This window comes from Ambystoma mexicanum, chromosome 5q (assembly GCF_040938575.1).
Source record: "Ambystoma mexicanum isolate Mex_15411 chromosome 5q, UKY_AmexF1_1, whole genome shotgun sequence".
Taxonomy (NCBI): domain Eukaryota; kingdom Metazoa; phylum Chordata; class Amphibia; order Caudata; family Ambystomatidae; genus Ambystoma; species Ambystoma mexicanum.
In genome coordinates this window covers 1318122562-1318136482 of record NC_090933.1, presented here as the reverse complement: position 1 = coordinate 1318136482, position 13921 = coordinate 1318122562, and the positions used below count along the sequence as shown (strand labels likewise).

The window sequence follows — 13921 nt, the reverse complement described above, 5'->3', positions numbered from 1 at the left end:
GAGGGCCCCACTGTATTTAGCCAATGAGACCCTTGCCGTGGCCATGTGCAGATCCCAACAGCAGGACAACGCCACCTTCAAGCCTAGATAATCATAGTGGTCGATGCAATCTATGCAACCCTCTAACCTTAGGGGTTTCAGTTTCTTCTTTTCCCCCCCAACACTAAAGACCATGCTCCTAGTGTTTGCGGCATTGATGGCTAGGCCATTTCCTCCTTGAAAATCAGATTTTCATTGTTACAAAACTCAGTGGCTCATTCTGTCCATCTTGGATGGATGAAGGGCTGGGTGGACCTGCAGGATTCAAACTAGTGATTATGAGATCACACAACCAAGGATCCTACCAGAGAATGCACTAGTCCACTGAGCCACAGACCTGGATGCTAAACCTGGATCTGGACACCATTTCCAGGAAGAGGCAGGAATGGAGACAAGACAGGAGCGAAGGAGACATGAAGGGTACAGGAACGCAGGGTGGGAGACCAGCTATCTCAGAAGCATAGAACAACATGTGCAGACAAAAACTACAGCAGTTATTTACCTTTTGGTGCCTGTGCTTCTTACGTTTTGCAGAGTAGGATGATGCAATATTGTGTTTAGATCTAGAAATGGAAGACATTATTACGTTATTAAATACTACAAACGCCAGACATCCTATAACGATATATAATAGAAACATGCAAAGAGGAGCTTCTGTTCTCTCTCCGCCCAGGAATGCACCCTCCATCACATACACAGAAGACAGGATTAACTGGAGGTTTATGAAGAACAAGCAGAGACAACGTAAATAACACCTGGCCAAAACAGATGATCACTTTCTCACTAAAAGAGGAGTGAATAGTCGCTGGTCTCTCACCCACAGCAAATGATTCCCCAATGATTCCTTAAGACATTACTCACATTTAAAAACATAGCATTTGAGGTCCCTGGGAGATTAAAAGGAGCCCATCCACCCAGGACAGTTACTTGTCCAGTTGGTGCCCAGGGCAAAACACTACCATGCGCCCCCTGCGCTCGGCATGCGCGCCACTCCGAAACTACACCCCACAGTTAAGTAACTCCTACCCAATATCAATAAATCACTGCTATTGAAATGAAACAGGTTTTATTACATTGCGAGTCAACAACTTTGCAAAAACACTAAATGCTAGTGTGGGAGTTTTTTCAGTCCAAGTGCTCCACTTTGATGAGTTGCTGCACCGTGCAACTAGTAGTTTTTAACATTGTTGCTGAATAAATATCCTTTAAATTGTACACAATTTGCATTACATTTGATCAACATACTCCCACCCTCCCCACCCCCCCAATTGGGTACTATTCAAAAGGCCTGCCGCGAAAGGAATGAATTGTATTTTGCAACTATGGTCCACTTTAATATTGATATTTTATTAGTATCGCACTCGTACACAAGTGTTTCAGAGCGCGACAAGGGAGGGGGACATGGGAGCAAAAAAACACCATCACTCATCATCCTATGTACTTCCTTAAATACATCTTTGCTGCCTTCACCACCGCTTGTAACCTGTCCGATCGACTGACACTCGGCCATCATATTAACAGTTACGATAATAAAACACAACAAATTCGCCATTCTGATAGTCACATCCTTACAGGCCTCCACATGTGCAACACACCCCCTAAAAGAAGCGACATGATCCCTACCACAATTGCAACACTTTGGTGTGCATACAGAGACACAATCCTTAATATCATGGGGACCACCACACTTACCACACCTTCTCTTCTTCCTGTGAGATCGTGCCACGTGACCATACTCCCGCCACTTATAGCACCTAAGGGGGGCTGGGACATAAGGCTTCACCCGAAACCCCAAAAACACATGCTCTGGCACCTCAACTCCTGCAACAAACTCACAATGTCCCTGTCATGCACACAAAGAGGTACACCATAAATCACTCTCTTACACACCGCACCACCCTGTTCCGACACAGAAACAGGATGTCTCCCAAGACATCCCAAATCCAATGCCTTGTTCCTGGTCGGCTCACCCACACCCTTAACCAACAAACGCCCCCCACTGATTACCTGGACAGACTGCACAGCACCAATCCCTTTCCAGACCCACTCTGACATCACAAAAGGGCCAACTCCATTGAGATCCTGATCGGGCTTCGCCGACTTTATGACCACCTGCCACCCCAACTCTGCCTCCATGGATTCAACCACAGCCTCACACCCACCCACACACACACACTGCTGTCCATCACCAGAACCCCCACTGCCCTCCAATCCACAGAGGATGGGGGGGGGGGGGTCTACTACAAAGCAGCTCCCCACTGACATCCTCATGCAACCCCCACTTTCTCCTCCCACCATCAACACCGGCTCCCAGCAAACCCTCCGCTAGAGACTACCAACCACCACCCGCAGCCAATTTCCCTTTCCCACCATCACCCTTGCCACTTTTCTTCCCACTTGGGCTCCCCCCTCCAGTCCCAAGAGACACCTTGTCAGATACACCACCACCAACCCCTGCAGACCCCAGGTTACCCTTGCCTCCCAATGCATCACCCTCCCAGGAGCAGCAACCCCTGCCGAACCCAGGGTACCCTTGCCTCCCAATGCATCACCCTCCCAGGAGCAGCAACCCCTGCCAACCCAAGGTACCCTTGCCTCCCAATGCATCACCCTCACAGGTGCAGCAGCCCATGCAGACCCAGGGTAAACTTAATACCCAATGCATCATCCCTCCCAGGCGCAGCAACCCCTGCATACCCCGGGTAAACTTACTACCCAATGCATCATCCCTCCCAGGCGCAGCAACCCCTGCAGACCCCAGGGTACCCTTACTACCCAATGCATCACACCTCTCCCAGGTGCAGCAGCCCCTGCAGACCCCAGGGTACCCTTGCCTCCCAATGCATCACGCCTCCCAGGCGCAGCAACCCCTGCAGAGCCCAGGGTACCCTTGCCTACCAATGCATCACCCTCCCAGGCACAGGCCTTAGGCCATCTTGCACCCCCACCACCACCAGCCCCTGCAGACCCCAGGGTACCCTGGCCTCCCAATGCATTACCTCTCCCAGGCGCATCAACCCCTGCAGACCCCAGGGTACCCTTACTACCCAATGCATCACCTCTCCCAGGTGCAGCAGCCCCTGCAGACCCCAGGGTACCCTTGCCTCCCAATGCATCACCCTCCCAGGCGCAGGCCTTAGGCCATCTTGCACCCCCAATCCGCAGCCGCCTTCTCCAGAGTATTTCCCTGCTCACTCATATCGGCCCCCCAACGCGTCGCACCTGAGCCCCTAACTACTTCCTCCAGATCTGCACCGCTGCAGGAGCCGCTCTCGGTGCTGAGAGTCTTAGTAGCAAGTTCCGCCCCCGCAATGCATCAATCTCAGCATCCGCTGCCTGCTCCGGACGGCAACTCTCCCTGCTCCTGTATGATGACGTGCAAACGCGCACTCCACCCCTGCTGCCGGCAACATGAACTCGGCACCATGCCCCTAGCCGGATCCACCCTCTGCCCCGGAAGCGCTTCATGCATTGGTCCTGGAAAAGCACAATGATGACGTGGAGGTCACGTGAAGAAGAGCAGGAAGGCCATTGCAAAGGTCCCTTTCTCTAATGGGAACCAGACACGACCGTAGTAAGTCACGTGGAGAATAGTGGGCGGGCCGTTGCTATGGTCCGTTTCTCGGATGGGAACTATCCACTACCGCAAGGGAAGGATGACGGGTTAGCCCGAAAAGTAAGGGAACATCGTACTGTTTACTTCCTGCCCGGTTTGACCACTGTAATTATTTCACATTTGAAAACGTAGTATTTGTGGTCCCAGGAAAACGAACTGGACCCCATCCACCGCTCGGGACCTCGCACTAAAGATCTGCATCAGCAAAGCCGAGCCGCAAACCCGAAGAACAGACATGCGCAGTGCTGACAAACTGATCCTCAGAGCATGCGCAGTGCTGAGAGACAGCTTCACAGAGCATGCGCAGTAATCGCGTGATGCGCCGGGGATGCGTACATCTTAGAACAAACTGCGCATGCTCAAGAATCGGAGTCTTATGGGGGGGTGTAAACATGTCGAGCGCTCAGACAGCAATAACACGCTCTGAGAGAGAATCACCTAAGTATGCGCAGCAAAAGGACCATTAGACGCACATGCGGACATTTCCGAACATGTTCCGTGATCTGCGTCCTGCGCAGAGGTGTTAAACATGCAGAGCGCTGAGACACTATTCACTAGCGCATGCGCAGAAAAAAGGACAACAAGGGCGAGAAACCTGCAACTGCACCGACATTACAAGGTAGTCATGTGTCAGCTATTCAGCCAGTTCCTTCATATTGCAGTGCGTGCATGCATCATGCACTATTTCTCCTGTGCATCCTGTGTTGCCCCTGCTGGGCCTCTCAGGTCATGTTACAGCCTGCAGCTCTTTACTGCTCTGCTGCCTTTACTTGCTAGTCAATGCCAGCACCTCTCGCTAGTCAATGCCAGAGCCTCTCGCTAGTTAATCCCAGAGCCTGTTCTCCTTATGATATCTTCACATTGCAGTGCACGCGCGCTAATGACCAGCCCATCCTTCAACCACATGCTCATCCATCACACACACCCACCATCTTGCAGCCCAGGGCTCAACGTACCAATGCATACCTCCAGAGCTCTGATGTCCCTTCAACACTCACACCTCACTTATCTTCTTATACCCTTAAACATACAACTCCACTCTCCCATAATCACCCATTCAACTCGCCCACCACTTTTCCAAGACTACAAACATATCCACAGACCACAAAACATAGTTCTGCTGCTCCAACATATTTCAGATCCGTGCAGGAATGTTCTGCACACTAAATGGTTTCCAACATGTGGTTCTCTATTCTATTGTTGACTTTTCTGCTAGACAAAGCCCGGGCATGTTCACCCATTGTTAAATGCGTGTGTACCTAAGTGTGCTGTTGTGCTGGGCACGCTGCTGGATTAGCTTTCTCTTGCCTGCTTTGGACCTGGCTCCACGCTGCATGCCTAAGAGGAAGACTCTCAGGCTGCCGTAACATGGACTATAAACAGCAGCATATGGACTTTGTTGCTCTGAAGTAAATCTTTATTCTTACTTTGTTCACTCTTACGTGAACTTTGTTGTTTCGTCAACCCCTAACTCCACTGCTTCTTTAATTTTAGTGCCGCCTGCTGCTCTGCCCACCCACTCCCAGAAACCCTACTTCAACTCTGTGCACGCGCGCCCTTGCACGCGCACCCAAAGTGCACCTAAGTGTGCTGTTTGGGTGTGCGGGGTGCACAGGCTTTGTGATAATTTTCTTTTTTGTCCGTGCCCTGATAAACACTGTAGGTTTTAAATTTTTGAGTGCTAGTTCGTCTGGGCAATCACGCTCAAGGACTTAAACTCAGCCCTTTTGTTGTGACGTTCCTACTGAAAATGGAACGGTCAAGTTTATTTTTCTCTCTATTAGTCACGCTGTTCAGTGGCTGTGAAATTCAAAGCACTACTTGCAGCCGAGCCTAGTTCTAACACTTCTACATGAAATTCTGCGCTTCCTGTTTTTATTTGAACGTGCTACGCATTTGTTTTTCTCTGTTTTTGAGTTGGAAATGTGCATTGCTTATGCATAATCTGTACAACTTCTTTTCAGTGCAATTAACTCTGCTGCCTGCGCTTGGGGGCGTACGGCATTGGTTTTTCCTTCCTGCTCTTTACTGAATGTGCATCGCTCTTCACCATTCTCCACTCAGCACATATGTTGCAGAGGGACTTGCTGTGTTAAACCCATTAGGTTTTGGTGCTTCCAATGAAACTCATGTATGCATCTATGCCTGTGAATGGTGTGTCATTTAAGACTGGCAATATTCAACCTGTGGCTTACTCACGTAACATTTTACAGGCAATACGTGTGCAGTTTGTCAACCGATTGCCTCACTACAGGCTCTGAAATTGCTGCTACATAGTGAACTTTTTTTAGTGAACCTATTAGGTCTGTGATGCTTCTAATGAAACTCATGTATGCATTTATACTAGCAAACGGTGTGTCATTTAAGTCTGGTAACATTTAACCTGTGGCTTACTCACACAACACCTTATAGGGCTTCATCACGAGGTGGGCGATAACGCCAGAGCTATTACCGCCGGCGCTATTAGCCCTAACGCCAAACCCTCCGGCGCTATAAGCGCCGGATCACAGGTTTGGCGGAACGGTTAGTTTCCATTCCCCATTGGGCCCATTCAGGAATTCCTCATTTCCCATTGGGCCCAATGGGGAAAATACGCGCTATTACCGCCAGTGGATTTCCCGCCGGCGGTAATAGCGCCGAAAATCGGCAAATTTGCTGCGGATTTCCCCCCAGCTCAGATCTGGGGGGGAAATCCGCCAAGGCCATGATCTGGCAGACCCTTAAATGCGGCAGTAATAGCGCTACCGCTGCATTTAAGGGTTACCGCCAGACTCGTGATGAGGCCCATAGTCAGTACGTGTGTAGTTTGTCAACCGATTGCCTCTCTACAAGCTTTGAAATTGCCTCTACATAGTGCATTTGTTTTTTCTCTGCTTAATCTGGAATTGCCCTGGTCACTCTTGTCCTAAATAGGAACAATAGCTACACAGTCAAGCATCCTTTCATTACAAGCTTCCCAGTACTGACTTTTGCTTCATAAGGTTCTGGACCTGGCGCTTCAGTTGGGACACCCGTTCCGGCTAATACAGGGATCTCTGATCACAAATCTAGGTGGATCACGGGAAGGGTAACTATCCCTACTGCCGTAGTACCCTGGATATTGCAAATTTTGGTAACCCTCCACCCTTGGCCTCCCCTCTCCCGGATTGGGTTGTCTGGTTTCCTGAAAGCGGGTAACGAAAGGAGGGTTGTGCTGCAGGTTGGGGTTTTGCGAGTACTGTGGGAAGAAACTTAACCCAGCATTTGGGGGATTACTGCCCTCCTGGGGGAAGTTAGGAGGGCAGTTTCCCGGGGCAGTACTTACCTGATTGGATCCCCCCCCTTGAGCTGGGGGAGTCCATACATACCCCAAGATTGGTCGATTGCCCTTGTACATGGGACTTATATAATCAGGGGAGTTAGGGTTCCCATTGGTGGGATTACCTCCCTGACTGCCACCTGTTTGTGATTGGCCTGAAGGCCTTCTGGGTCTCTGATTTTGCTGATTGTGTAGGTACATTTTTAGGCTCCCCCATCTCTAGGTCTAGAATGGGGCAACCTTCACCTCCGCCACCTTAGCAGCAGCCGGGGTGTTGGCTGGTTCGGGGATTTTGGCCACATTTGTATTTTCAGCAGGTTTTGGACTTCATAAATGTGGGTCGCCTGCTCTATGACCCAGTCTAGAGATCTTTTATCGTGGAAGTCCTTCACCAGCTGGGTCATAATATACTTTGGGAGCGCATGAAAGAAGGAAGTTATAAACTCCCTACTATTCGTGCGCACCCCCCTTGTGGTTTGTGCAAAGGTGCGTTTTAGCTCATGCACAAATTCTCATGGGGCTTGATCTTCCCCGCACTCCAGATTGTAGGCCACTTTGCAAGCCTCTTGGGGTCTTCTGTGGGGGGGAAAAGTGTTTCAAAATGGCCACCCTGTAGGTGGACCATCTTGGCTGGTTCTGATCGTCCAGTGCAGCAAAGAAGCTGGAGTACTCAGGAGAGAAGGTCCATTTAACATACTCTATGCAGTTCTGGTTATCTTTGAGGTGAAAAGCATCCATCATCTGCTCACAGAGTTCCAAGTGTTCCCAAACAGAATATGTTGCGTTTTTTTTAGTATGGGATTATGAAACTCCTAATGGCCTTAATCTGCCTAATGGGGTCTTTCCTCATAACTCTCTTGAGTTTATTTGCCTTCTTTGGCTTAGTCACCCAAGTCCACTCTCCCTCAGACTCAGAGGCGTTGCTACTTGAGGTCCCCTCCTGATTATCTAGGCAGTCCCTTATTCTGTGAGCTACAGAGGGGCTCGCAGAATGGTGGGGCCTAGTTTCTCCACTCCTGTGGTGCCCAGGAGAGTAGTATTCTGACTCCTCCCTGCTCCCAGGTTTGGCAGAATATCCCCACCCACTGCCCTATTTGGGTAGAGGTCTTCAGGATGCTCTTTTTGGGCCTCCTTTCATTCGGTTTTTCATCAAATTGAACCAACTGGCCTCCATGTTGTCCTGGGTTTTAAGACTTTAGTCCTCAAGACAGTTTTCTCTGGCACAATCATGCAAGTCAGCCAGACCTTGCGCGAGGGGACTCTTCTTGTTTTGGCCATATCTGACCTCCACAGGAAAGCCTTGTATTGACAGAATCCAGGAAGTAATTCAGGAATTACTCACATTTCCGGCCCAGATTCTGTCACTTTGAAGATATTGCAGAGGCGGGTGTGGAGTCTCCACTATGATGTGTTCCCCCTGGATGAACGGGCGGTAATTCTTCAATGCCCACACCGTTGCCAGGAGTGCCTCCTCACAATCGTTGAATGGTTCCTTCCCAGAGGATAAAGTCATACTTGCATAGGAGATGACTTTATTGACCTTGTCAAGCTTCTGATACAATACTGCTGTCAAGCATGTATTTGAGAACCGTGTCTCCAAGACGAACTCCTTGTTTTTGACAGGGTAAGCTAGACAAGGCGCTTGTGAGAGGCTTCTTTTGAGTTGCTTTACTGCCTCGGCTTGTTTTGGTCCCCACTCCCACTTGACCTCCCCACTTCAACAGGCGGATCAGGGGTCTTGTGACCTCTGCGTAATCCTCAATGAACTTCCTACTGTAATTAGTCAGTCCAAGGAGGCTTCTTAGTTCACGCAGAGTTGTGGGGTCTTTCAGTTTTAGGAGTGCTTCCACTTTCTTTTCCTGGGGACAGAGACCCTCAAGAGTTATCTCATTCCCCAAGAAGTTGACACGGGTCCTGCACCACTGTGCCTTTTGGAAGGACATTTTTGCTCCGGCAACCCTCAACTGGGTCAGAACATAACGGATTCCTCCTTCGTTGAGCTTTTTATCAGGATATCATCCACATAGGCCAGGCTACCCCTTTCACCCAAATCGGGCATGGACTTATGTAGGAAGATGTTGAATTTGTTGCCGGAGTTATGTAGGAAGATGTTGAATTTGTTGCCGGAGTTGATGTATCCGAAGGGAGTCCGGGTCCACGTGTACTGCTGCCCCCCGAAGGTAAAGGCCAGCTGTATTGGTACTCCTACTGACAGGCACGGCCCAGTACCCATTGGTTAGGTCAATGGCAGTGTATACCTTTGACCCCTGGATCTGGGCCAGCCCCTGGTCACTGTAGGGGAGAGGCCATCTGGACATGTGGATCCGTTTATTCAGCTCCCTCAGGTCAGCACAGAGTCTCCACTGGCCGTTCGGCTTTGTCACATCAGTGATTGAGGCATTAATGGATATGGTCAATCCCGCACCTCTCCTGCCAGGATGAGGCAAGATCAGGATTTTAGATCCCTCACATAGCACGTCATCCAGAGCTCCTTACGTGTTATGACTGAATCATGCTGCCGTTAGCAACAGTATCTTCAGGGTGTGAACCGTGAGGACTTGATGAAGACTAAGGCCCAGTTGATGGAGCCACATCTTGGAGCTTCCCCCCCAGGGCAACGTGTGGGAGAGTGCTTCAAAGTGGGTCATCATCAGGAAAGCACATGGGACTCTAGCCAATAAGGGGTCCTAACACCTAACAATGTTAAACAACTTAGTGGTACTCATTCAGTTAATCTTGTGTGGATGTAGTGCTGGGTGGACCTGCAGGGATTCAAACCAGTGACTATGAGGTCACATGCATGAATCCTTCTAGAGAATGCACTAGTCCACTGGGCTACAGACCTGGACCCTAAACCTGGATCTGGACGTCACTTCCAGGAAGAGGTAGGAAGGAGGAATGGAGACAAGAAAGGAGAGAAGGAGACGTGAAGGGTCCAGGAACGCAGGGCGGGAGACAGATTATCTCAGAAGCATAACAACCTGTGTAGAGAAACAAACTACAGTAGTTATTTACATTTTGGTGCCTGTGCTTCTTACGCTTTGCAGAGTAGGATGACACAATAATGTGTTTAGATCTATAAATGGAAGATATTATGTTATTAAATACTACAAACACAAGACATCATATAACGCCATATAATGGAAACATCCAAAGAGGAGCTGCCTGTCCACTCCCCCCGCCCAGTAATGCATCCTCCATCACATACCAAAGACAGGATTAACTGGAAGTTTATGAAGAACAAGCAAAAAAGATGATCACTTTCTGACCAAAAGAGGAGTGAATAGTCTCCAGTCACTCACCTACAGCAAATGATTCCCCTAAAAGAAATATTTCATAATTTAAAACGTAGCATTTGAGGTCCCGGGGAGACAAAAATGAGCCCCTCCACCCAGGCGCAGCTTCTAGTCGATGTGGTGCCCAGACTGAAACACTACAATGCGTCCCCCACGCGCGACATGAGCGCCCCTCCCATACTACACTCGACGGTTAAGTAACTCCTACCCAATGTCAATAAATCACTGCTATACAAATGAAACAGGTTTTATTACATCGTGATTCAAGAACTTCGCAAAAACGCTAAATGCTAGTGTGGGGCCGTTTTTTTTGGTTGAAGTACGCCACTATTTATTTTTCTTTTTTTTTTTAAGCGCTCACACAGCCCGCGGGCATCGAGGTGCTGTTACAGGAATTGTTTGTTAGTTGCGTAATTGTTTATTTTTTTTTCTTGGTTGTATTTATAACTCCCTTAAATACCCAGAGGTTTCAAAGCGCGGACCCGGGGATCAAACCTGTGTTGCTTTGTGTCGTCTTGCTTCCAAGGCGAACACGTTGCTGCTGAGCTATCCTCCCAGGACTTTGCTGAGTTACTTCACTATGCAATTAGTAGTTTTGACCATTGTTGCTGAATAAATATCCTTTAAAATCGCACAATTTGCATTACATTTTATCAAAAACGTAATGCAAATCGTGCAAGCCATTTGCAACTATGGGCCACGTTTTCATTGGTGCCTGAGAAAATGTTATGCCCCAGTCCGACCCTGGTGGCTGCCTAAAGTGAGCCACAGAGGTTGTATTCCCAGGGCAGGTGCGGATGATGGAGAGCAACACGTGCAAAAAAGTCATCATAGAAAAAGGATCGGGAGCAGGAGAGGCCAGAGCCGTAGCCTGGCTGGGCCCAGGCCCCATTCAGCCCTCCCGAGGACCTCCCAGGTGGGTGCTGCAAATGCCCATCTCAGCCCCCTTTACAGACACCCCCTGCATAGCACCCATAGATGCACACTGCAGAGCCCCCATACAGATGCCACGGCACAGCACCCGTACGGATGCCCACTGGAAAGCCCCATGTAGAGCTGTCCACTGCGTATCCCTCTTGCAGATGCCCACAGCACAGTCCTCTGCAAAGGCGCCCACTGCACAGCCTCCATACAGATGCACACTGCAGAGCCCCTATACAGATGCCCACTGCATATTGCCTCCTTGCAGACACCCACAACACAGTCCCATGTGGAGCTGCACTGCATAACCCCCTTTGCAGACATTCACTGCACAGCCCCCGTACAGATGCACACTGCACAGCCCACTTGCAGATGCCAACAGCACAGACCCCTGTACACATGCACAGACCCCTGTACAGATGAACACAGCAGTCCCCCTGTACAGATGCCCACAGGATATCCCCCTGTGTGAATACCCATCTCACAGCACCAGTGCTGGAGTGGCCTACGGGGAACTCTGTGATTTCCCGGTGGGCCTCTGTACCATGGGCCACTTTTGAGTGGGATGAAGTCAAGTTACAAAACCTCCAATAATGGGGCCACTTGGAAACACATTTCCAGGGCCACTTTCGGTTCCAGTGCCCTGCACTGGTGCCCATTACACCCCCACCCTGTGCAGATGCACACTACACCCCCACCCCGTGCAGATGCACTCTACACGGCCCTTGTGTAGATGCCCATTACACCGCCACCCCGTGCATAAGGCCTTTCTAACACCCAGTGGGGGGTATCTGATGTTTGTATCGGGGAGTGGGAGAGGAACCCGGGATCGGTGCGTTGCTAGAGAATGGCCCGCTATTAATTATACCTGCATGATGTATAGTGCTGCGACACAGCCGTGGCGCTCAAAGGCGCTGTAGAACCGCAATGGGGCCCCGCCCATGCTGCAGGTGCAATTCCATAACGTCTGTAAGAGGCGGCACCTCAGGGCTATGTGAGCTCTGGTAAATCGGGGAATGACTGCAGATTGACGGGCCGGCGAGGCGCAAACTAAAGAACAGGCATGAGACCTGATCACAAGCGCATGCGCAGTAGGGCACGCATGCACCATGGAACACACTGGGCATGCACAGTATTCGTATCTTGGGCCACCGAACACTTTGCACATGCTCAGTACTCGTATCTTTCTCCACCGAATACATTGCGCATGCTCAGTATTCCTGCCTGGCCCACAGTGCGCATGCTCAGTATTCGTGTATTACGCGGAAGTGATAAACATGCCGAGCGCTGAAACAGTAACCACAGAAGTCTGCGCAGGGAAAGTATGGTGAGCCGCGCATGCGTACTTTGTGGCATACATTGCGCATGCCCACTGATCGAGTAGCAAGTAGACGGCGAGGGATCAATCGCTTCAGCATGCGCAGGAAAGGATGAGAGTCATGCTCCGGGAAAGCACCTGCAAAGACAGGAATACTAATCACCAGAGCATGCGCAGTAAAAGGTTGCACAGTATTCATGTCTTACACAGAAGCGATAAACACGCAGAGTCCCGAGACACTAATCAACAGCGCATTAGAGCATACGTCTGTTTTAAATTAACATGCCAAGATTCACAGACAAAACTGCACAAATGAGATCATATACAGTTTGTAGAAAGGAGAAGAGCTGGAAATATTATTGGGTGGTGGTTGTGGGTGTGTGTAGGGGGAGGAGTGGCAAATGGGAGGCTGTGATGGGGTAGTCCCTCTTGTATGTTGTTGGTTGTCCCAGTTTTTCGTTTTGGAAATCTGGTCACCCTATGTTGGTGCTGCTTATGTGTTGTTTGTTTGTTGTTGCCGTGTGGCAAAGTGCTTCCGTTTTGCTGTGCAAGAGGTGGTTGTGTAGGTTTCTGTATGAGTTAGGTATGCAGAATTTGAGCTTTTTTTGGTTATACAGAGGCCCACCGGGAAATCGCAGGAGTTCCCCGTAGGACCCTCTGCCACTGGTGCTGTGAGATGGGCATTGTGTGGTCATCTGTTCAGGGATCTGTGCTGTGGGCCTCTGCACAGGGGACTGCGCAGTGGGAGTCTGTGCTGTGGGCGTCTATACAGGGGTCTGTGCTGTGGGCACCTGTGCAGAGGATTGTGCTCTGGGCATCTGCAAGGGGGGGATATGCAGTGGGCAGCTCTACATGGGACTGTGCTGTGTGTGTGTCGAAAGGCAGCAATATGCAGTGGGCATCTGTATGGGGGGCTCTACAATGTGCATCTGTACGGTGCTGTGCAGTGGACACCTGCAAGGGGGATATGCAGTGGGCAGCTCTACATGGGGCTGTGCAGTGATCATCTGTACGAGGGGCTGAGAGATGGGCATTTTCAGCACCCACCTGGGAGTTCCCCGGACGGCTGAATGGTGCCTGGGCCCGGCCAGACTACTGCCCCGGCCTCTCCTGCTCCCGATCCTTTTTCAATGAATACTTTTTTGCACCTGGTGCTCCCCATCACCCGCACCTGCCCTGGCAATACAACCTCAGTGGCTCACTTTTGACAGCCACCAGGTTCGGACTGGGGCAAAATATTGGCTTGGGCACCAATGAAAACATGGTCCATAGTTCATACATGCCAACCCTCCCGATTAAAATCATTATAACCCCAATGCAGTTTTATGGGAAAACTTCATTCTCCAGATTTATGTTGTGAAATCTCCCTCTCAGGGGCTCCACAATGTTGGCATGTCAGCATAGTTGCAAATTATGCGATTTAAAGGATATTT

The 13921-nt window shown here is 50.0% G+C and overlaps 1 protein-coding gene and 1 pseudogene across 1 annotated transcript in view; one reads left to right on the top strand and one right to left on the bottom strand.

Moving 5' to 3' along the window:
• LOC138498494 (zinc finger protein 585A-like) overlaps positions 1–3884 on the bottom strand; it is a 76309-nt pseudogene extending 72425 nt beyond the window's left edge.
• The window catches only part of LOC138498495 (zinc finger protein 850-like), a gene marked incomplete in the record, with an annotated part of 1369857 nt that overhangs the window by 336187 nt on the left and 1019749 nt on the right, over positions 1–13921 (top strand).